Source organism: Canis aureus, chromosome 1 (assembly GCF_053574225.1).
Source record: "Canis aureus isolate CA01 chromosome 1, VMU_Caureus_v.1.0, whole genome shotgun sequence".
Classification (NCBI taxonomy): domain Eukaryota; kingdom Metazoa; phylum Chordata; class Mammalia; order Carnivora; family Canidae; genus Canis; species Canis aureus.
In genome coordinates, this window is record NC_135611.1 from 37,076,100 (window position 1) to 37,098,765 (window position 22,666).

At 37.7% G+C, this 22,666-nt stretch overlaps 2 pseudogenes; one reads left to right on the forward strand and one right to left on the reverse strand.

The window, feature by feature from the left end:
- The first annotated feature begins 8,846 nt into the window (after positions 1-8,846).
- LOC144312484 (large ribosomal subunit protein uL4 pseudogene) lies at positions 8,847-20,534 on the forward strand (annotated as a pseudogene).
- A 1,111-nt stretch (positions 20,535-21,645) lies between these two features.
- On the reverse strand, positions 21,646-22,288 carry LOC144283321 (large ribosomal subunit protein eL18 pseudogene; annotated as a pseudogene).
- Between the last annotated feature and the right edge of the window lie 378 nt (positions 22,289-22,666).

The window sequence follows — 22,666 nt, forward strand, 5'->3', positions numbered from 1 at the left end:
CCCATATGGTAACCTGGCTACGTTTATGACTGCTCTCTGAGTTCTGGATTGATTTCTTGACCCTAGACTGTGGACTCTAATTAACCTGCTCCTACATTTCAGTGGCAAGAGCTGAGTCCCCTTCTCTGATTCTTAGCAGAAGGCCAACGTATCCCACCGATGGCCACAAAGTGTGGGGAAATCCTAGGGCTGACAAAGTAGACATAAGGAAGCAACAATTGACCCTGCACAGCATCATTGCAGAGTTCAAACTTCAGGAAACTTTTTGTTTTTAGTACCATCCAATTTCACCTCCACATCAGCAAGAGTCTCCTTTGGTCTCACACAGTTTCTAATTTAATTCTTCTTCCAAGCGACTTCTTGAGACTCAGAGCTAATGGTTTTATCCTATTTTCTCAAACCAGAAATCCCCACAGCTTTGCTCTCTCCCTACAGATAGCCAATAGATCATCTTCATACGATTCCTTTTGTTAATTTAAGCTTTATACCCTCACCTCAATTTTTTCCTTGAGTTTCAGACCTGTCTTTCTCACCAAATTCTTTCACATTCTCAGCCCTCTTTTTTTTTTTTAAGATTTTATTTATTTATTCATGAGAGACACACAGAGAGAGGCAGAGGCAAAGGCAGATGGAGAAGCAGGTTCCCCACAGGGAGCCTGATGTGGGACTCAATCCCAGGATCCTGGGATCATGACCTGAGCTGAAGGCAGACGCTCAACCACTGAGCAACCCAAGTGTCCCCATTCTCAGCCCTCTAACCACACTCTATATACCAAGTTTCCTGTAAACACCAAATCTGCCTCAAACATAAGTAACAAAATAAGTGGCTCTATATTGTTTCAAATTTGGGCAGCCTGGGCCCAAATTCTAAGTCTGTGACTTCCATGTCTGTTCCTTCTCTGACAGAATGGGGTAATAATAGTAGCTAATTTGTAAGATTGTTGGAGAAAAAATAAGATAATGCATATAAATCTTAGAGGATTCCCTGGCACATCATAAGGGCTCAAGAAATGTTTGTTAAATGTTTGCTGCAGATGCTAAGGTAGAACTTGGCTAAAATTTATTTATTTGTTGGGGATCAACACCAATGAAAGGAAGCAAGGGACAGGGCTTGACAGAGGACAGGTTCAACTTCTGGAAATGCCAAGTTTTCAAGTAAATATTGCCTGACAGACTTCTTTTATTGACCTTTGCCTGTCAATCACCAGATGTAGGTTGCCTCAGGGAAGCTTATGGCCTTGGGTGAGATGGCTTTCCATAGTTTGAAGTGACTATGAAGAAGCTGGCACCTGGCAGCTGTTTACTGGCCACATTCTGGGTCTGTGAGGCAACTGCTGTCATGGAGGCAACATCTGTTTGGGCAAGCCTCTCCATACCTACTATAGTTTTCCTATTACCTTTCTTCTAGGTGAAATATGCACAGGCCTGACATGTACCCAGCCAAGGTGAGGTAGTTATTCCTCACATTGCCTATGCTTAGAAATACTGTTCTCTCTAAGACTCCTTGCCAACAAACCCGTGGGCCAAAAGCATTGGAGAAGGCTTTAAACATGCATAATTTTAGATTATTGGACCCTAGGACTAAAGTCTAGGTTTTTATTATCACAAATAAGAAGAAAGAAATAATAGGAAAAAAAGAATGAGGATGGGGTAATTTTAATAATGTATCAGTCCTTTGTCTGATGTCGTACCTGGTGATTCTACTAATATGATCTGTCAGCAAACAACAGAATCTGTGCACAGAACTCCCAGGAACCCACTTCCCAAAATCATTCAGCCTAGGACTAGTCATGATTTCTAGACAAACTAGTTTCAATAGCCTGCAATAAGTTTTAGAAAAGATACCTAATCCTTCATTTGCTGCTTGTTTTCCAAAGGAACTGGAATTCACACTTGAAATGGTTGCTCCAGTCCTAATAAATGTTTAAGTTTCTCAGATGCTATGGTTTTTCAGCAGAGACTAGATTAATTTCTGAAGAAAGACAAACTAAAAGGGATTTTCAGTGGGCTTGCATAAATGTTTTCTGAATCCCCATAGCTGCTGTGGTCCTAAATACACAGCATAACCAGACCTCTATGGAACCTCATGGATAGAGGGACAGGAGATCCCTGGACTTTGGACCATCTTCAGAAGAACATAGCACCTGTGGCTCTCCTTGATAGCTCCTTAGTGTATTCTCATATCATTCTAGTCAAGCAGGAAATGCAGCATTGTGGAGACATTCTGTCTACAACAGTCTGAAACATGGAATTGGATTCTTAGCATCTACACAAAGGTACTCTAGCTAAGCAGTGAACAGCACATGTTTTGGAACAATAAAAATCTAGGTTTGAATCTCACCACTGAAAGAATGGCTGTGGGATTTTAGGCAAAATGCTTTGCTTCTCTGAGCTTTAGTTTACTTATCCAAAAAAACCTTGGGACAACAATCCCTAAATACATAGTGTCAATGTCTATTGTAGTGCTTAGCACATTCAGTATTCAACAAATGATAAAGGGTATGAACACCATCCTAGTCATCATCTTTTTTTTTTTCAGCCTGGCAATGTTCAAGTGAAGAATCATCTTTCTATAAATGCATTTCATGTTTTTATGCTTATTGGGTTTAGTTCTTTTTCCTTTTCCTTTTTCCTTTGCAAAGGTCATATGTTGATCATTCCTGGTGTTATTTCTTGTACTCCCAGTTTTTGATTGATGAGGAGTTGTGTACAGTAAGTGGCTCATGGAGTTAGGGCAGGGTTTGGGTTGTGCTCATTCTCAGTGACTTCCAATGATTACATCACTGTCGAGGATTAATCCAGTGACTACATTGGACCAGATTATGTGTCTTGGGAATAGCTTCGGATTCTGCACAGTTGACAAGGTATTCTTTAAGCTCCCAGTAGGCAGTATGTGAGGACCTCAATAGTAAAGAATGTCCCTCTGCCTTGGGAAAGATATAATCTCCACCTTGGATAGAATAAGAACTTCTCTGTTGGCTTTATACTAAAGAAAATCTACATTTTCTTGTACTATAGAAGCATTATCTAGCTTAAAGTTGAGTTGAGACCAAAATTAATTCCTTTTACTGCTTCTCCTAGCTTCTTATCTGTATTTTTACAGTTCTTGAAATTCCATAGCCTTGGCAACTGTTCTTCTTTTCTGAACTTTTGAATTAAAGCAGGGAACACATATTAATAACTGTGGGGTTAAGACTTGTGACACATGTGGTGGCTAAGAGCAAATGTATCACCTGTAGATATTTGTTTCAAGGACTGTTCTATGTCCAAGAGGTTCAGCCATCACACTACGAAGCCCTCACCAGCGAGCGACTAGTACCTCTATGTTCACTGACCCTCTTCCTCTTTGCTTCTCTGTGAATCTTATCCCAGTTCAGAATATCTCTAATATGATACATTTAGAATCAGACTTCCTGGGTTCAAGTACTGGTTTTGCTACTTACTAGATTTTAAACTCTATGGTTTAATTTACTCATCTCTAAAAAAGGGGCAATGATACTACCTCTCTAGGGGCATCCTTGTAAGGATTAAAGGATCAGGTGAGATAATACATGTACTATACTTAGGCTATGCCTGGCATAATATCTATTGGCTGCTAATATTTTATTGTTATTACTATTACTTACATGCAACCCTCTGAGTTCATGACAGGCATACTAGCCAGATTCCAGTGGAATTGTTGTTATTGGTGGTGGGGTGTTTTTTTGGGGGGGGAGGGGTCACCAATTTATAGAGCAACAATCCTCTGGTGCAGGCAATGAAAGTTTTAACCAAAAGAAAGAGATGACAAGGCTTAAAATCATCTGTAAAGCAATACAAAGAATGTACAAATGAATCCCTTCCACAAAGTTACAAAGGGTGGATAAATATAAGCTTGGCTATAACCACCTGTCTTAATCCAATTTGCTATAACAAAATACCATACACTAGGTGGCTTATAAATGACAGAAATTTATTTCTCACAGTTATGGAGATGAGAAGCCTAAGATCTGGTTGCCAGCATGGCTGGGTTTTCGTAAAAACTTTCCACATTGCAGAGGACTGATTTAACATTGCATCTTCACATGGCAAAGAGAACAGAGAGAGACAAGCAAGCTCTCTCATTCCTCTTAAAAGGGTATTAATCCCATTCATGAGGGCTCTATCCTTATGACCTCACTAATCATAATTATTTTCCAAAGGCCCTACCATCCAATACCATCACATGGTTGGGAGGTAGTGTTTCAACATGTGAATGGGGAGGCACAAATATTCAGTCCATAGCACTGCCTTACCAAACCCCCATGACATTGTCACGTGATGCAGACTTCACATTCCTTCCCTCATCTCTATCAGCAGACTTCAATGCAATAATAGATCAAAGGATCAAGCCCCCAGTAGAGGGTATTACAAAATATTAGTTAAAAAGAAAGAATAAAATCTTCAAGTTTGCTTTTTAGTGGCTCCATTTGGAATAATTTCTGAGGTCATTACTGGCTTGCTACACTAGCAAATGTACAAACCGGGTGTCCTAAAAGAATACTTCAAAGCTGGCCTTATTTAGCATAAAGGTTTCTAAGAGTTAAAGAGGCTTTGGGAAGAATAAATATATGACCACAAATCAATAAAAGGGAAAAGCACTCATAATTACAAATGCATAACTAGACACTCTGACCAATTAGCCAGTTGTCACACATTATCTGAATTAAAATAAAAACATTGTGAGAGGAAATGAGTCACAATGTCTATAAATGTAAAATATATGTTTTACCACAGTTCCAAGATATTTAGGAGTAAAGGGACTGTAATATGGATTAAGTACAGTATGTGACATTTGATGGTGTTTTAAAGATTGATATCTTGTTGCAGTTTTAAGCATTCCATTCCAGTATAAGGCCAATGCTGTCACGTTTACCTGTCATGGCAGCACTAGAAACCACATCCTTATCTCTAGTATTGATCAGATTCCCTTCAAACCTCCCATGATTAAAATGCCCCCCAACTCCTTAATTCAAAACATTCTTAATCTGTCTCTTGGAAGTCTGCATAAAGACACATGAAAATGCAAGATAAAATATAAACCCCCCAACATACAGAACACAAAATGACCGCTATGGTTGCAGGCATGCATAATTTACACGTTACTGAACAGCGTGCGGTATACATTTGCATTAAATAAACAAATCCGTTAGCAATGCAGTGCAAGTTTTCTGGACAAAAGAAAAAGATTCCTTTTTAATTAGGTCTGAAAATAGTGTGGAATAATAGTGATCTATACCATGGAGCTTATAATAATAACTGATTTCTCCCAATAAATTGTGATGAATTTACAATAACTTCATACCCTTGTATTTTGATTCTGTCTTTTGAAAGAGAGGGGCCTATATGTCATTTTTAGTGAATAAACAAACAGTCTGGAAATGCATTACTCCATGAATTATAGGAACAAAAACCCAAAGCATCTTTAGTGGAATAAGCTTGAACAATAAAATGTGAAATACTCTATAAACAGAAATGCAATGCCTGAAGGCATGAATATTTTCTCCCTCATTTAGTTTTGCTTTTCTAGATAACAATCCATCTCCGATTTTATATCACTCCAGCTAATAATTAACTTATTTCTGGGTAATGTAACCTGTAAAATGAAGGCAGGGAGGTGCTAGTTCTACCTCAGGAAGACATGATAATGATTTCTCTCAGGTGTCTGAAGAAAAAATAAGAATATGAAGGAGGAAGGGGATCTGATAAGCATTAAGTGGCAGTGTTGCTTTTAGAAAGAAGTAACATGAATAATTTATCAAAGACATCAGTGAATATATTTAGCTGTGTGCCGTGAAGGTGAACACCTGGGTCACGTGTTTCGCTTTTACCATAGGAGCGCACAACAATGTGTGTTGGATCACTAGCCTTTCCAAGAGTATTTTAAGACAGAAGTGTGATTTTTTTTTTTTTCTGGCACGATAACCAAGAAATATTTAAAAGGTATGTTGCCTGAATTCACAGAGACTTCAGTAAGGGAATATGTCATAAAGAAGGCATATTGTATTCCTAAAGACTATCCGTTCCATGATGGATTTTGAACCATGTTGTGAAATGACTTCCTCCGTGCTCTCTAATTCCCCTGTGTCTCTTTAGTAACATGCTTCTGGCCTCACTCCGAATCTATTTATTCAAGAAACAATAATAGTAAGGACTGCAAAGTAGACTCCAGAGGCAGCTGGGCCATTGCTACTTTTTCATTCTAAACCCAAATATATGCTCTTCGATACTGTTGTCATTTTTTAAGAGTTAAATTGTGTTTCCCAGAAAGATATGTTAAAGTCCTCCTAACCCGAGATCCCTGTAAACATGATCTTATTTGGAAATAGTCTTTGTAGATGTAATTGAGTTAAGACAAGGTCAATGGAATGGGCCCTAATCCAACATGACTGGTGTCCTTACAAGAAGAGGAAAAGTGACCCCGCCTCAGACACATAGAAAGGATGCCATGTGATGGTGGCCAAAGAGATTGGAGTGATGCTTCACAAGCCAAGGAATGCCAAAAATTGCCAGCAGCACAAGAAGCTAAGAGCAAAGCCTGGAAAGATTCTTCCACAAAACTTTCAGAGAGACAATGACTCTTATTTCAGACTTCTTGACTCCAGAACTGTAGAAGAATAAATGTCTATTGTTTAAAGTCCCCCAGGTTGTTGTATATTGTTGTAGCAATCCTAGAAAACTAATACATGACCTAAACTTAGATCTCCAGAGGGAGGGGCAGTGAGCTAGCAAGCATACCTGGCAAACCAATAATACAGGAGGTGTGCATGCGCCAAGGGTACAACTGTTTCCACACATCCACTAACAAAAAGGCATGTTACTGTGTGAGTTGGTCAAGTTCATCACAAAGTTTGTCCATGCAGTCTCGGTTTCTGCTTACTTTCTGGGCATAATAATTAACAGGCACTTTTTTACTTTCAAAATATCCCAGTTTGGATGTTAAATTATAGTTACTCTACCTATGTGTACCGACTTAAGCACTCAGCAAAAAAAACAAGTAGAATTTTACCACTTGTGTCAGTATTTTTTAATTTAAACTTCATTAGTTAATAGCATAATATTGGTTTCAGGAGTAGAATTCTATGATTCGTCACTTACATACAACACCCAGTGCTCATCCTCACAAGTGCCCTGCTTAATACCCATCCCCCACTTCATCCATCCCTCCCCCCCCCATGTCCCTCCATCAATCCTTAGTTTGCTTTCTATTATTAAGAGTCACTTATGGATTATTTCTCTCTCTCCTTTTGTAGTTTTGATTTTAAAAATTTATTTCTATTGTCACAGTCAAAATATCTCCAACAATGCAGTAAATTAAAGCTTCAAGATTCCAGGAGTTAATTACTTTAGTTTTAATTTTACTCTGGGACTCACAAATTTACATCTCTCTTTCCAGGGTCACTTTCCTTGGAAATAATGTTCCAACTTGTTTAAACCAATTAGAATAAACAGGACTAGTAATACCCCCTGGGATTAGGAAGTAATAAGGAGAAGGAAGAAAATGGCACATCAGGTGAAAAGCAGCAGGAGTAGTATTGTGAGCTCTACAGTCCATTGCAAGGGGGTGGAGTCCAGTAGTGTGGATTCTGAGAAAGAGTTAGAGATATGGCTTTTATTTCTCACTTTGTCACAAATCCTCCCTGACTTTGAGTAAATCTGTCTTTGTTTTCCAATTTGGCAGGTGAGGGCTATAATAATTGGTTTTTAATTCTGTTGATGTTTGTTGGTTAATTAGGGAATGCTGATAAAATGCCTGAACAATTTGAAAAACACGTTGAATGCTCTCTGCCTTGAAGATGGGCCTATATAGAATTACTGTTCAGTGTTAGAAGAAAAACTAATTCCTATTTCTTGTCAGTTGTATGCTTGTTATATCACTAAATCATGCTACTGGTCAAGTGATTAGTACATGTAAAATGATGTTACATATGTCTCCAAATCTTTGTTCACTCTTTGTTTGCCTCTCCTATCTATTGTGTTCAATTTAAAATAAGGCAGTCAACATCATTTGACTAGTGACTGTGTTTAGCCTCAACTCTGGCTTCTGAAGTTAAGATGAGGTTCTCTGTTTCTTTCTACACTTAGGACTCAATCTAGCACCTTGGAAAGAAAGTAGGTGATGTTGCTGACTACAAAATGCAGATTGGAAGTTGCTGATTTGGGGGCAGTGTGATGTTTCCCAATAACAATTATTGTTATTGTAATTGTAACCCACAATTAGGTGGCCTAGTGTAATCAATATCCTGCATTGCTTCCTCTCTGAGTTCGAACAATGCCATATGAATAGCAATTCCATGCAATGACATTATATTATGATTTTGTTTATAGCTTTGCTTCTTCAACTAGAAAGCGATTTCTTGAAGTTTGGAGCATATATTACTCATATTTTTATCTCCAGTATTTCCCAAATACCAGAAAATAGGTGTCACTCAATTCACATTTGTAGAATAAGTGAGTAGTAACTTTTTAAAGAACAAAAGTCTGCTGCTAATTCCATCTGTGGACTGGTGTCGGGGCTTTACAAAGTATTGACTTGACTAGGGTGAACTGTTTACAACATCTCTCTCTTATGAAATTTTTCTATTGATCCATAAGATACTTTTTTGCAAAAGATTTGGAAGTGGAAGTGAAGCAGCAACTGTCTTTTTTTAGTGCCCAAAGGTTGAAGCAAGGTCATCAGGTGTTTTTGTAGCTCATGAACACTGTTGAGTATTTGTTGACCCACCTCCTCAGTATGGGATGGCAGCCAAATCTGCACCTGTTTCATCTGTCCCCACATCCTTCTGGAGTTTTTTTTAACTCCTGCCACATGTGTGTTCAGATCCATGATGACGACTGCCAGTGGGTTCTGTGGAATATTCACATCTTCTAGCTTGGAAGCATTGAGATTTGAGAACTGGTTTCAATTTGTCCCTGTGAGATCCAGTTTGCCCCTACTTTCCCTGACTCCCCGGACATCTTATCTTCAGATAGCTTCTTGTTTACTCGAAGCTGTGGGATCAGGTGTAGAATCAACAGCCTTACTGAGTCTGCTTAACTCTCACAACTGTGTAAGGTCAAATCCTTATAGCAAATACCTTTACACACATGCATGTGAATGCACACATCCCACATCTATGGAAATATATAGACATGTATGTATATAGGGGTGGCACTTCTCTGATTGAACCCTGATTAATACAGTTAGTCTGTGAGATGTTAGAGGTAAATTGCCTAAGAGTGCTGATCTTTCTGTGTGTATGTGTGTGTGTGAAGACACATGAATATGACTGACATAAAGGCATTATTGGTTGATATAATGCTAACTATTGAAACCGAAAGATCTTAAAACAAACTTAGCAATTTAACATAACAAGTATTTTTTCTTGGTCTGTAAAAGTCTAGTATATGTGTTCTTGCTTGGTAGGGAGAGAACACACTCTTTGTACCTGTTTAGAAACCCTTCCTGAGGAGATTAAAGAAGTGGCTTCTCAAGTTTCTCTGGGCAATAAAATTTAGCCAACAGATGGGAGAAAAAAGAGGGTAGAATATATGTATGTACTTTGTAGCCACATCAGGTTAGAAGTGGCACCATTCTGCTTATGTTCCATTGTGAGAACCAGTCCCACAGCACTACATAGAAGATAGGGATTCTGGGGACAGACTTACAGATGCAGCAGCCCATCCCCGCCCACAACTGCATTGTGAAAGGAGAGCACAGTGATTGGGGAACAGCTAACCATCATTGCCACATAGAATTGTATGTAAACAAATTACTGTTAAATCAGAAAAACCTACCATCTTTATTTGATATTGAATTTCAGCCTGGTTCCTGGCTTGGATAAAAATAAAAAAGAACTAGAATAAGTCTGTAGGGAACCAGAGAAGAGGATCTGGCCAACTTCAGGATGGCTTGTTCAATTGTATCCTAAGGCAAATGGAAAGCAGTACAGCTTGCAGCCACCTTAGATCTGGCTCTTGGAGTTCAAGCTAAACTGAAAGACCCATTTGAAAATTCTACACTAACTGCCAAATCCATTAATGTCTAAGTTCCATCTGAATGTGTCTTGAAGGTAGCTCGCCAAATCCTGGATGCAACAGTTCCACCACAGTTTGATTTCTTTGTTCCTTGATCTTGGCTAGCTGCAGGTACAGATATCACTGGCCTGGAGGAAGCACTTATGTACCAGCATTTGGTACACCTTTTGGAATAAGTTGGCTGGCTAAGTTTACAGGCCTTTCCCCTGCTTTCCCTCCAGACGTGGCAGTCTTTGTGCCAAAGTCAAAGTCAACTTCTACTTGAAATCCAATTCTGTGTTCTTTAAATATGTTTTATATTAAGTATTTCCAGTTTTCTATATAGCTAAGTGATCATATATTTGTCATTTAGAAATAAATCAACATCTAATTAGAACTCACATATGTTTGTGTTTTTCCTCCATTTACTCATTTGTATGTAAAATTATTTTTCATTGCATTTTTTTCCTGATCTGATTTTCTATTTTGGCATTTTCCCCTTATGTTTGTTTCATGGACTGAGACTTTGTGATCTAATACAAATCACGCAACTATCAGAGAAGCAAGATTTAGTAAGGACTATGTGTAATTCAACAAGCTGTGCATCTGCTGAAAATCTCTTTTCACTAAAAGCAGCAAATCTGATAAATTTTTGACTTACTCCTTTGACAGTTTGCTCTCTCTCAAGAAAGGGGAAACAACCAGAATTACTATTCTGTACTTAATTCTAATCAACAAGAATGTCTTTTTGGTGCTATCAAGGTAAGGTAAGACTCAAAAGAAAGTACTCACCATCTTAGCATTTTTATATCTAAGAGAGGAATGCTGAGACCAGACATTGAACAAAAGCATAAAAAAGCAGGTTCTACAAGTTTGGGGAGAAAACAATCCAGCAAACCAATTTTGGGAAAGAAATTAGCTCAAGGCTGCTGAAAATCTTTCAAAAAGAAAAGTTTGTAACCTAGGCACAAATGATCCAAGGAAGAAGAAAGACAACCATTTATAGTGAGTGTTCCAAAATTTTTTGTGCTTTTAAAAAACACTTAAAATAATGGGGAAAAATTTATGTAATCAGTAATAATTATAGAAAAGCATCATGGAACTATACAAATGGCGTTATAAAAAGCTAAACACCCAGAATCAAAAGAACGTTCCAAAAATACAGTAGATCTAGTACATAAAAAGCACTGCCCATTAGGTACAAAAGGATTCAAGACTGAGTTAGTCATGCTTTTAGCTCTCAATGAATTTTCAACCAGTTGCTAAGGGAATTAAATGTTTCTAAATCTCTTTTAAGAGCAAAAAAAAAAAAAATCAAAGATAGAAGAGCTCATGGCTTTATCAAGGTTTCATCAGTGATTTACTGAAAATATAAAACTGTGAGAAATGATAACTTCAATTCCTAGTTTGGTTCTGTTTTTACTGTAAAGAATGATTTAAATTAACAAGATAAATTTCAAAGTAAAATTCTGCATTTAAGTTAAATAAATTCAACTAGTAAAAGCACTGCTTAATAGCTGCTCATATGAAAAATATGTGGGAGTTTTAGACTATAAAGTCAATGTAAGAACGCAGAATGGCAAGGCTGTCAAAATAATATAAATGTAGACTTTACCAAAAAAAAAGAATTCTGATTACTAGAAATGAAACTCACATTATAGTTTGAAGTGGTCACATGTAAAATCTCAGATTTATAAAGAATATGTCAGGGTTGCCTGTTTTAGGTGGTATATGTTGCTACAGACTAACATCAAAATAAAAAGAATTAACAATACAGCACGTATGTGTGTGAATGCATATACATATGTTCAAAGGCATTAGAAGGCTCTCTAGGAAGCCATGATTTGAGGTATCAGGACCCCAGAAATAAGAAAAATGAATTGATTAGGTCTGGATTTCTGTAGAAATTTTCCTCTGTGATATTTCAGTAAAAGTATAAGAAGCTGAGAATCAGTGGCAGATAAGGAGTTGGGATCCTGAGTTAAGATTTCAACAGTCTCACTAAGATTCCAAAGTTGCTATAGCAGTCCAGAGTTGAGAGAAATGAAGATGTTCGGAAAACAAAAAACATATCACAGTGATCCCAATAGTCTGCACTGTTTTCCCCCTTGAGGTATCTGCCAATTCATAAACAGTGAAGAACCAAAAGGCTACAAAGCCAAGCAGAAAGATTTGACTAAGAGCCTGGGAAACTGAATTCTCAATAGTTTCACAAAGGTGTGAACACTACACCTGGAATCAAAGCCTGTAAGCAGAAGAGAGGCCTCTGGACTTGCAGTTAGGACCGTACAAAATCAGCACTCTAAGATTAAGATTCAAAAAGAAGTTAACCAGTGTATAGAAAAAAATTTATCTGCAAACTAGTTATGTTCCAGTCTAGTTTAAGATGACATGTCCTATTCTGAATATACGCAAGAAACAAAAGTTAATTCTATCTGGAAAAAAAGAACATTAACAAGATCCTCAAATTCTTTCTACAACAGTTCATAAGCAATGATTGGTCTATAAGGTAGACTAGAAGATGGTAACAAGTGACTGAAAACTAAGAGGAAAAAAGTTAATAAAAAAAGAACCACAGGAATTTAGATATTGGTGTTAATAGACTTGGATTTTTAGCGTAACTATGATTAATATGTCAAAGGAAAGAGATGAGAAGATATATGACCTTACCAGAGAATTGGGATCTATAAAAACATCAAATGCAAAACATATAAGCAAAAAATAGAATAGTCGAAGTTAAGAACACAACAGATGGTTTAACTGTCGATTAGACACGTAGAAGAAAAGATTAGTGAATTAGAAAACAAGTCAATAAAACGTATTAACACTGAAAACAAAAAAGAACAAAAAGTAAAGGTATATAAAGGAATGTAAGAACCATACGGGATACCAGTAAAGATCCAGAGTTATTTCCCAGAAGTGGACAAGCATAACACAAAGGACAAGATAGTAGGCTTACATTTAAAACTATTACTATTTACATTGAATTTAATTGCCAGACTGGATAAAAATAACAAAACTCAAGTATTTGTTGTTTATAGGAGACATACCTAAATACAAAGACACAGAAAGATAAAAGTCACAAAAAAGAAGAGATCCAGACTGCGCAAACCTAAGCAAAACAAAGACATACACACACACAAGATAAGGTCTTACTGTTAGTCAAAGTAGATTTTAAGGCAAGATATATTATTACTGATTAGAAGAGATGTTTTAATATAATGTAATGGTCAATCTATCAGGAAGATATATCAATTCTAAATTTGATGCAAGTAATAAAGTAGCTTCAAAATATATACAGCAAAAATGAATGCAACTAGCAGGAAGCATACACAATCACCATCATAATAGGTCTTTTTAAAATGCATTTCTCTCAGTATCTGATAGAATATGCAAACAAAATCATCAAATATTTAAAATATTCGGAAATCGGGAATGGGCTAAATGGGTAATGGACATTAAGGAAGGCACTTCTTTGTGATGAGCACTGGGTATTATGTGTGAGTGATGAATCACTGAATTCTACTCCTGAAACCAATGCTGCACTGTATGTTAACTAACTTGAATCTAAATAAAAACTTGGAAGAATAAGTGAATAATATTTGAAAAATGCAATTAATGAACCTGACCTAATGGACATATTTAAACACTGCACACAACAACTTCAAAATATATATTCTTTATAAGTGCATCTGGAAAATTTATAAAATTAACTTTTCATACAGCCAGTTTCAACAAATTTTAAAAGATTGAAATCATTCAACATATGTTTTCTGGCAACAATGCAATTAAGCTAAATGATTGTACTTTTAAGGGGGAAATTCCAAAATGCTTAAACATTTGAGTGTTGAAGATTTCCAGGGCCACTCTCAGGTTCAGTGACTCACTGGGAGGAGTCAAAGATTCAGTACATAGTCATACTAAGCTATGATACATTACATGAAAGGATACAGAGCAAAATCAACAAAGGGAAAGGTACATGGAATGAAAGCTAGGGGAAATTAGGTGTAAGTTTCTGGAATCCTTTCCTGGTGAAGTCACACAGGATGCCCTTAATTTCCCCAACTACAATTTGTGGCAACATATGTGAACTGCTGCCAACCACGGAATCATAGACACCTCATGCCCAGAGTTTTTACTGGGGGCTGGTCATAAGGGTAGCCTCTGCCTGGTATATACCAAAATTCCAGGCTCCCAAAAGGAAAGTAGGTGATCGGTATAAACTATGTTGTTTGTATAGTTTAGGAATAGTGAACCACTCTTACCAGTTGGTGGGGGGATGATGATAAGGTTCCCAGACGTCAGCCAATGGCCAACCTTGTGATCAGGCCTTTCAACAGATAGCAGTTAGGTTTGGTGTGTTAACTCGTTTCTGCATATAATGGATCAAAGAAGACTTTACAATAGGAATTAGAACATACGTTTACTTAAATGATAATGAAAATATGATGTATCAACACCTATGTTGCCACTAAAGCTACACTTAGAAATTTCTCTCTCTAAATGCATGTGTTAGAAAAAAAAGAAAGTCCGAAAATCAAGTATTCATGTAAATAAATCAGAAAAATAACAAACTAAACTCAAAATAATAAAATTTAAAAAGACAACCCCATGGAAAAGAGAAAATAAACATAGTCAAAAATTACTTCTTTGAAAAATGTAATAAAAACAAAACATTAATCAGGAGAAAAAGAATAATGTGAATTGCATACACCAGGGATAAAAAAGGAAACATTACAGATATTTTAACCATTACAAGAATAATGAAAATATAACCAATTTATGCTAATCAATTTAAAAATTTACATGAAATTTACCAATTCCTTGAAAAAACACAGCTTATTAATACTGATACAAAGAACATAAAATCTTACTAAGATACATAAATAAAATAAATATGTAATTAAAAACCATTCAATAAATTAAAGCTCCAGGATCACCTGGCTTTAGCAACAAACTCTATAAACTTTTCATGAAGAAATAACACTAAGTACACATGAGCTTGTCTAAAAAATAAAAAAAGAAGAAATATTTCCCAGCTCTATTTATGAGTATAGCATAATCTTGATACCAAAACTTACAAAGACATTGCAAGAAAAGAAAATTATAAATGCAAAAATCCTAATCCAAATATTAGCAAATCAAATTTAGGAATATGTAAAAATGGGAACATATAAAAAGTTGGATTTATTCCCAGAATGCAAGTTTGGCTTAACTCTCAGAAATCAGTAGACATAATTCAGTACAGTCACAAAATAAAGGAGGGAACCAGATCAGCTCATTACACATGAAAAAGTGTTGGATAAAATTTCAACACCTTTTCATTATGCATGGTTGTATAGCCAATGTAACCGCAGGAGGGTATTAAATTTGTTTAAATGGAGAGTTGCTGTTTGAGAGGGAATATCATAGGGAGTATTTTCTTGTGAAATTACCAACAGCAAAATAGAGACATGTCTTTCTCTCTCTCTCTCTCTCTCTCTCTCTTTCTTTCTTTACCTCCTTCTCTTCCTTTCTTTCATTTGGTCAGAGGAGCAGAAAATTGATTGGCCAAAAGATGCAGGGCTTCTCTTTTCCTCCCTTCAGCCAAGCAACCTCATATTTGCCCTTATGGCAATGCTCTTTGTAGGAAGAAATTTCCCCCACAAAACTACACCTGCCTAGCCTTTGTGTTATTTGACATAAGAATGAGGCAACAGGTTCATTAATATATTGGTACTTGCTAGTTTATCTGAGTAGCTAAGTCCTTCAGAGCAAAAACAGGACTTGAAGGAATGGTCCACAGGACAAGAGCATATTACAGCAGAGTAAGAAGAGATTCAAGATGGTCCAGATTCTGGAGACTGAGCCTCCTTGGGGAAATGTCAAACTCATCTGGGATACCACAATAGGGTACCCAGGCACTAGTGGAGGAAGGTATCTGAATTGGAAGGGAGAGGAATGAGACAAACTGTGAATCTAAACCTAAAAAGAGAAGATATGGAATCCATACTAGGAAGAGACCTTGGAGAACATCTTTGAATGCAGGGAAACCAAAGACCTTAGGGATAACTGGCTTCTTGAAGGTCACAGGGCTAGTCAGTAGTAGCAGGAGGAAAATAAAAGCCCTAGTGTTTCGATTTCTAGAAAAATACTCTTCCTATCACATGAAACGAAAATATTACAGCTGTCCCTATCTAGGTTTTTTAATACTAATTGAACAGCTGACCATTAAGCCTGCAGAAGCTGATAAGAATACAATTTCTACTTTAAATAAAAAATGAAACACTGAAAATAGTGTTTAAGTAGGTTTTTTAAAATTGAAATACATTTGACATATAACACTGTGTAAATTTAAGGTGTACAATGTGTCGATGTGATACATTCATACAATTTTCATTGTAGTGATAATTAGCCCCTCTATCATGTCACTTAATTATCATTTCTTTTTTAGGGATTGGAATAATTAAGATCTAGTCTCTTAGCAAGTTTGACGATTAAAATACAATGTCATTGTCTTTCTCACTATATTGTGAAACTCCATTAAAGCTGCAGAACTTATTTACTACTTGTTGCAAGTTTGTACTCTTAAAGAACACCTTTCCTCCTCTCTTATCTCCCTACCTCCAAGGCCCTGTAACCACTATTTTGCCCTCTGTTTTCATGGATTTGGCTTTTTTAGATTCCACCTATAAGTGAGAACATGCAGTATTTGTCTTTTTCTGTCTGACTTATCTCACTTTGCATGTCTTCAAGATTCCTCCATGTTGTTGCAAATGACAAAACATCCTTCTTTCTCATGGCTGAATAATATTCCATTGTATATATGTACCATATCTTTACCCATTCATCCATCAAAGGGTTCTTAGGTTGTTTCCATATCTTGGCTATTGTGAATAATGGTGCAGTTAAGTAGAGGAGTGCAGATATCTTTTGAATACCCTGTTTTCATTTCTTTTGGGTATATACTCAGAAATGGAATCCAGCTTCGTTTTGTTAACAAATGCAAAAAAAAAAAAAAAAAAAACACAGCCGTTTGTGAAGACAGATAAAAGAAATGACAATTGAGGAAACTTCCAAGATTTGCCTTTATCTTCACTCTTAGATTCTATGTTCCTCAAGAGAAAGTGTTTTTACCAATTTATTTTATTTCTACTTCATTGTGTTACAAGAGGTGTGTGGTTATAGCAGTCCAGTAATAAATGCTTATTAAATGAATGCAAGGAAATATCTATTTTTAAAAACCCAATAACCCCTCTTATTTTCACTATAAGATTTCTGTTTCTATGCCCATCTAATTATAGAAGAGTTAAAAATCCAGGTTAGACAATTTGACATTGTGTTGATATTCTCTCCTATCATTCCTGTAGCAGAGACTAAGTCACCAAATAGCCATTTTCCTTTGCATTTCTGGTCCCCCTTTGTAGTTGCTTAGGCTTTATGACTGTGTTCTGGCCAATGGAAAATATGTCAAGTAATTTCAGTGCTTAAAAATATTTCCCAGTTCCTCCACCCCAGTCTGCTGTGCTTTGGTAACTTTGAGGCCACATGTTCTAGACTCCATAACCTCAAGATGGAGTGAGCCACTAAGCCTGTGCTGGGTTTTGACTGACTGAGAAAAAAAATCTTCATTATGCTAAGCCTCTGCAATTTGAGTTCACCTCTAACATCAGCTATTTACAATTACCTTATATGTGTTCCTTCTCCCACCAAATGCTATAATACAATGTGTTTTGAAAACTTAAACTCTTTTGTGCTGACCGTTCTTAAAACTATATTATTCAAACCATATTTTCTTGGAGTTTTTTTATAGAAGGACAGAGGGATCAGAGCTATATAGTAAAACAAAACTGCTTAATTATTTTCAACAGCTTTACCTGATGCCATTGGAACTATCTCTCTTTAAAAGTACATGTGGTGTACTCATATTCTCGAGACATTTTTTACTGATTTAAATTAGCAGATAATAAAAGTTAATTCTTGGTCTTAAGTTCAGAAGTGACACAGAAATACCTTCTTTATGTCACATCAAATTTTGAGTGGTTACAACAGACATCAATTGAACACATACATATTAAAAGCTGTGTTAGGTAGTGCCAAGAGAGTTGAAAAGAATTTAAGGCCTTGCTTTCAAAGAATCTACCAGCTTGCCAGACCAATGAGACATGCCCACATCCAACAATGGATCTATAACACTTATTCACATTTAACCAGAGAATGCGCCTTTTCCAAAGCATCAAGTTTCCTTTGCTGTGTTTTGATTCAATCTTAATGTGTTTAACACCATAGTTTGGCATCAAATTATAATCTCAGCAGCAGGCTAGGAAGATAACTCTGAAGTTAAAAAAGTTAGGAATAAAGTTGTAATGGGATCTGAAGAAGGTTGCGTCTTGTCAGGTACATATGATATTGAAATAATATCATCAGTCTAAGCAAGTAAAGGAAAACTTTGGGTTTCCCTTATGCAAAGAAACCTCCCCCCACTCAGATAATTCAAAACTCAAAGGATTTTTAGGGGCGAAGAATCCTAAATTAGATTTAAAATAAGTAAGAAAGAAGCCATGAGGAACTTTCCCTCCAGATTTTATAAAAAATTGCTGGGCAGCCCCTGTGGCGCAGCGGTTTAGCGCCGCCTGCAGCTCAGGGTGTGATCCTGGAGACCTGGATAGAGTCCCACGTCAGGCTCCCTGCATGGAGCCTGCTCCTCCCTCTGCCTGTGTCTTTGCCTCTCTCTCTAGCTGTGTCTCTATGAATAAATAAATAAAATCTTTAAAAAAAAATTGCTAATTTCTCAGAAACTGTGTACTTAAATATTTTAATCAGAGACCATTACAGCACATACACTACAAATAATAGATTGAAGAAAAAGAAAGTGAGAGCCAAAATTATTGCAGGTGGGAAGTTTTCATCAGAGAATTGAAGTTTGTAAAAGAATAATCAAACAAAAAGTATATAAGAGAAATATAATAATGGATAAAAATATTAAAAGCAACTAACAAGCCTGGGTTGAGAGGAGCGTGGCCCTCTCCTCTCCCTGGGAGGTCGTGTGCTCGTCCGTTGATATCTGTGTACTCCGAAAAGGGGGAATCATCTGGCAAAAATGTTACCTTGCCTGCTGTGTTTAAGGCTCCCATTCGACCCGATATCGTGAACTCTGTTCACACCAACTTGCGCAAAAACAACAGACAACCATATGCTGTCAGTGAATTAGCAGGTCATCAAACCAGTGCTGAGTCTTGGGGTACTGGCAGGGCTGTGGCTCGAATTCCCAGAGTTCAGGGGTGGGCCTCACCGTTCTGGCCAGGGTGCTCTTGGAAATATGTGTCGTGGAGGCCGCATGTTTGCACCAACCAAAACCTGGCGCTGTTGGCACCGCAGAGTGACCACAACACAAAAGCGATGCACCATCTGCTCTGCCCTGGCTGCCTCAGCCTCACCAGCACTGGTCATGTCTAAAGGTCATCGTATTGAGGAAGTTCCTGAACTTCCTTTGGTGGTTGAAGATAAAGTTGAAGGCTACAAGAAGACCAAGGAGGCGGTTCTGCTTCTTAAGAAACTTAAAGCCTGGAATGATATCAAAAAGGTCTATGCCTCTCAGCGAAGGAGAGCTGGCAAGGGCAAAATGAGAAACCGTCGTCGTATCCAGCGCAGGGGACCCTGCATCATCTACAGTGAAGACAACGGTATCATCAAGGCCTTCAGAAACATCCCTGGAATTACTTTACTTAATGTAAGCAGACTGAACGTTCTGAAACTTGCTCCTGGTGGGCATGTGGGACGTTTCTGCTTTTGGACTGAAAGTGCTTTCCTCAAGTTAGACGATCTGTATGGCACTTGGCGTAAGGCTGCCTCCCTCAAGAGTAACTACAACCTTCCCATGCATAAAATGCTTAATACAGACCTCAGCAGAATCTTGAAAAGCCCAGAGATCCAAAGAGCCCTCCGAGCACCACGCAAGAAGATTCATCCTAGAGTCCTGAAGAAGAATCCACTGAAGAACCTAAGAATCAGGGATCCCTGGGTGGCGCAGCGGTTTAGCGCCTGCCTTTGGCCCAGGGCGCGATCCTGGAGACCCGGGATCGAATCCCACGTCGGGCTCCCGGTGCATGGAGCCTGCTTCTCCCTCTGCCTATGTCTCTGCCTCTCTCTGTCTCTGTCTCTCTCTCTCTCTCTGTGACTATCATAAATAAATAAAAATTAAAAAAAAAAAAAAAGAAGAATCATGTTGAAGCTAAACCCGTATGCAAAGACCATGCGCTGGAACACCATTCTTTGCCAGGCCAGGAATCACAAACTCCGGATGGATAAGGCGGCAGCAACCTTAGAAGCCAAATCGGAGGAGAAGGGGGCTCCAGGCAAGAAGCCCATGGTAGGGAAGAAAGGAAAGAAGGCTGTTGGTGTGAAAAAGCAGAAAAAAACTTTGGTAGGAAACAAGGCTGCAGCTACCAAGAAACCAGCAGCTGATAAGAAACCTGCAGAAAAGAAACCTACCACCGAAGAAAAGAAGCCCGCTGCCTAAAAACTTATATTTGTTTATTCCATAAAACTCGATCATTTTGGACAGCTAATTTTAAATTAAGACCTGATCAAAGACAGTGAGAAACATTAAAAAAAGGGGGGGGGGGGCAACTAACAAAAGGGACACATTAAGTTCAAAGGATCAATAACAAGTTTTATCTGACTTTTGGACAGGTATTATAGAAATAGGAGGCAAAAGATTGACATCTTTAAATGCTGAAAGAAAAAACTTCCAACCTAGAATTCTGTAACAAGTGAAAAATCTTATTTATTTATTCATTTATTTATATTGATGTATAGTTGACATACAATATTATATTTCAGGTGTACAAAGTAGTGATTGAACAATTATATATATTACATAATGCTCACCACCTTAAGTGTAGTTATCATCTGTCACCATGATTTATTACAACAATGTAATGTTATTACAATATTATTGACTATATTCTCATGCTGTACTTTTCATCCTCATGAATTATTAATTTTATAATTTGATGTTTGTAGGTCCTTGTCCACTATGTCGCCCATCTCTCCACTCTTCTCCCCTCTGGCAACCACTAGTTTGTTCTCTATATTTACAAGTCTGTTTCTTTTTTTGTTGTTGGTTTGCTTTGATTTTTAGATTCTACATGTAAGTAAAATAATACGGTATTTATCTTTCTTTGTCTAACTTAATTTCACTTAGCATAATATCCTCAAGGTCCGTCCCTGTTGCTGCAAATCCCAAGATTTCATACTTTTTATGGCTGAGCAATGTTCCTTTATATATATATATGTAATGTAATATATATATATATTACATCTTCTCTATTCATTCATCTATATTGATGGACACGGGTTGCTTTAACAACTTGGCTATTGTAAATAATACTTCTATAAACACAGGGGTGCATACACCCTTTTGAATTAGTGTTTTAATTTTCCCAGGTAAATACCGGAGGTGGAATTGCTGGATCATGTGGTTGTTCCATTTTTAATTTTTGAAGAACCCCCATACTGTTTTCCACAGTGGCTGCAGCTATTTGCTTTCCCCCCCAACAGTGCACAGTGTTCCCCTTTCTCCACATCCTCGCCAGTACTTGTTAGTTCTTGCTTTTTTAATACTAGTCATTTGATGGGTCTGAAATGATATTCTTTTTTTTTTTTTTTTGCATTCAAAATCTTTTTAATAACAAGGCAGGATCTGGGGTTAGTTTTTGTAGCCTCGGCTGGCCCTGCGGCCTCTGGCACGCTCGAACTTCCGGCCCTTGGATCTCACGTAGGGTTTGGTGTGGCTGTGTGGGGTTCCTGGGGCCTTGCCAAAGTGTCTGTACACCTCTCGGCCCTTGCGTGGACCAGAGAGTTAGACGGTGCCACAGCCCTTGGGGGAGTCCAGGGCCAACTGATCGAAGGTGAGCATCTTGCCTCCAGCTTTGAGGATGCGGCTCCGGGCACGGCTACTCACGCGCAGTGCACACACCTTCAGCTTGGGCACCTCCTGGACACGCACATCATCCGTTATGGTCCCTACAACCACAGCTGTTTTGTTTTCCCAGCCAGGCAGTTTCATCTTCCGGATCATCCGGGAAAGGGACAGAGGTGGCCGGTTGGTGCGACTCATGAACAACCTCTTCAACACAACCTGGTTAAAGGTAGAGTTGGCTCGTCTGGCCAGAAACCTGTACAGCTTGAGCAACAGTCTCAAGTAGATGTCCTGGCTCTTGGGCTCCTTGCGCCGAACCTTTCGGTCCTTGTGGCGGATGTCGACTCCCATGATGGTGCCTCCTGCTCAGCCAGGTCTGGAAAGAGAGAACATGAAATGATATTCTCCGTGTGGCTTTGATTTGCATTTCTCTGAAGATAAATGATGTTGAGCATCTTTTAATGTTGTCTGTTAGCCATCTGTATGTCCTTTTTGGAAAAATATCCATTCACGTCCTCCGCCCAGAAAAATTTTCTTTAAAAATTATGATAAATACTTTTCAGCAGATAAAAGATTTACACTACAAATAATACTAAAGGGACTTTTTCCAGGCTGAAGGAAAAGGGATCCTGAATAGACACACAAGACTACAGGAAGAATGAAGAGCAGCAGAATGGGTAAAAATTGGGGTGATTAAAAATGGTAAATTTAAAACAACAATCACAACAATATTTTGTGGGGCTTACAATC